We start from the raw sequence: 2,776 nt of genomic DNA, 5'->3' as shown, positions 1-2,776 counted from the left end.
AAAACCCCACAGTTTCCATTCCCTGCAAGGGGGTCACCTAGCATCCGCCCTGCTGGCACTCCCCTGGAAGCCGAGGATGGCGCGGAGGGTCCGATCCCTCATACCGCTGCCTGCCCAGGAAAAAACTCATCTCACAAGCCATCCTGGGTTATGTCTGACCATGTGAGCAAACACCCCCCTCCACTCGGGATTGGGACTGGGTGGTAGGTCAAGAAGCCCTCATCCGGTCTCCTCCTCACTGGAGGAAGGGATGGGAGAGGCCTAGCAAATGGGGCAACATGGTCACCACTCAAGAGGAAATCCCCCCACAACAATACCTTTACGACCGGCTGACACGAACTATGAGAAATGAAGCATAACTTTTAATGGTGGATCACTTGGCTCACGTGTCAATGAAGAATGCAGCTAGCTGCATGAATTAGTGTGAGTTGCAGGACACATTGATCATCGACACTTCGAACACACCTTGTGGCCTTGGGTTGTTCCCGGGGCTATGGCTGTCTGAGGGTTGCCCCTCCGTCGATCGCCTCCGTGGGGCTGCTGGGGTTCAGAAGGAAAAAGGAAAAAGGGAGTCCCTGCCCGCTCTACCCTTATGTCCCCCCAGGGCCTGGCCCTGCGTGCTGCAAGTCTGTTGGTGAAGACACAAGGCTGTCTTCATGTGATGTGATGGAAGCAAATCAAAAAAGGTCCATGGAGCCTCTGTTAGGAGTCTCGACACAGAAAATAGCCAGATATCCCCCTGGGAAGTGTGACGCCCTGGCTTATCAGGCCGTCACAGGGTGTTGCACAATTTTCCTTTCTCTCTTTTCCATCTCTCCTTTGGTTCCAGGTGTCTCCCAGTGATGTGCTAAGACCAGCATGCAAATCCCACACACACACACACACACACACACACCAGGGGGCAGGTCCAGTGAGGAAAGGGCCACCCACCAAAGGGTTAAGCAGACTGGGTGGGAGGTGACTAGTGAGTCGTCGACGGGAGCAAAGAGCAGAGAGCTCTCAAGTAGCTCTCAGTGAGTAGAGCCGGCTGGGGAGTTGGAGCTCCCAGACAGTGTGAGAGAGTACCCTCAGAGAGTGAGTGTAAGTTTCTCTCCTCCCTGTCTCCCAGGCCTACAGCCCACGGCTCCCCTTCTCCACCAGGGCACAACCCCCTACCCACGGAGGGGTTAAACACCTTGCTGCTATATCACCGCCACCGGGTTTCCCCAACAACAGCAGCGGTGCTACACCATCTTACCATGCACCGTGGGTGGCATCACGAACTTCCAATCCCCCTGTACATAGTCCCCCCTTCATTGAGTGTCCGGAGACCCCTCGGGCCACGGTCAGCGAGAGAGTGCTGCGAAAAGACTGAGGGGGCGGGCCAGAATGTGTTACTAACGCAAATGGAACAGGGACGCCAGGACTCTGTCACAACTTTCCTGGAAGACGCAGTGGCAAGATGGCGCAGCGAGACTGGTCCCCAGAGCGTGCTGTCCCTGGGACCGCGGCATGGATAGAGGAGGAAGCGAAGCAGCTGTGCCAGAGGATGCAGACACAATTCCTCTTCATTCTGAACCACTGGAGGGAAGAGTTGAGGAGCCTGGCGGTGGCAGTGCGAGCCAGGAGATTGAAATCCCACGTGAAGAGAGGGTACGCGGTTACCCAGTCCCTATTGACTGCCCAAATCCGGCCACAGTGGCTGAGGGATCCGGACCGTCCCCGCTCATAGTGAGCGCTCCACCATCAACTACCCCGTCCTCGGTGGACGCCGAGCTGCCCACACCAACCCCGGCAGTGGAACCTTTAGTGTACAGTATCTACCAGGAGCTCCAGCTGCAGAGATCCAGACCACGACCCTCATTCCAGTCACAGCAGCAGTCATCCAGACATCAGCCAGACCAGACCCGGCCTGCGTCCTATTTTCCAGACGTGATCTCTGAGGTCAGCTGTCAGGTTTCCGGGATTTCCAGTTCTCTTTTGAAAGAGCTTGCCCTCGGTTAAGATGGAGTTTACTGTTCTGTTGCCCTACTTCCTGTCCAGCTGCTTAAAAGGCCGCCTCTAAGCCTAGTCCAGTGCCTGAGTATACTGCTTGCTGTGTGCTCCTGCTTTGCTGCTCCTAATTCTTGATTGCCTTTGGATCCTCCTGAAAGACTACCGACACCGTCTCTGGACCGTACCCCGTTTTCTTCAAGCTGTGCCCGGACTCCGTCTGCCATCTTCGGTCAGCACTTCTGCCCGGTACCTTCCGGTTCGTAACCACTCTGGACTATCATCCCGTACGGACACTTCTGGACTTTACCACTTGCCCCTTGTGTCCCGGCTGCTGCGCATTTAGGCCTTCCGGGGTGATTGCCAGACAGTCCCTGTATAGGGGTTCGCTCTTGGTGGTCTCCCTGGGGGAGTCCGGTGCGTGGCCCCGGGAATTCCCTTCGCTCCGTTTCGGGAAGGTATTTCGTGTATTATTGTTCTACTGTGTTTGTTCCGTTGTGTACCTATCGTGGTTACCTGTTATAAACATATTTGTACCAAGAACTCGTCTCTGGTTGTCATTGCCCTAACGCTATCGAAATCCTCAGAACATACAATAGTATTACATCAGCAATCTCCCTGTAAGTATTTATTTAAGGCATTCTCTTCTTAGGGGAAATGTCTGAGCAACATTGCCTATCCGTAGTGCGTTGCTAGTTCTCAGGTCCCATACCCGTTGCTATGTCTAGTCCCGAGTTCTCTTATCCTAGTATCAGTTACCTGTACCCGCTAATCTGTGTCTCTTTATGGAGCCTGCTACTACCAC

At 54.5% G+C, this 2,776-nt stretch overlaps 1 non-coding gene across 1 annotated transcript; it reads left to right on the top strand.

Annotated features, from left to right (window-relative positions):
- The first annotated feature begins 357 nt into the window (after nucleotides 1–357).
- On the top strand, nucleotides 358–511 carry LOC142293163 (5.8S ribosomal RNA). Its single transcript, XR_012751154.1, has one exon. It is a non-coding gene; the product is annotated as a 5.8S ribosomal RNA (ribosomal RNA).
- The last annotated feature ends 2,265 nt before the right edge of the window (nucleotides 512–2,776 follow it).

Source organism: Anomaloglossus baeobatrachus, chromosome 2 (assembly GCF_048569485.1).
Source record: "Anomaloglossus baeobatrachus isolate aAnoBae1 chromosome 2, aAnoBae1.hap1, whole genome shotgun sequence".
In the NCBI taxonomy this organism is placed as follows: Eukaryota; Metazoa; Chordata; class Amphibia; order Anura; family Aromobatidae; genus Anomaloglossus; species Anomaloglossus baeobatrachus.
Note: the sequence above shows the minus strand (reverse complement) of the source record. Positions and strands in the feature narration are given on the sequence as shown.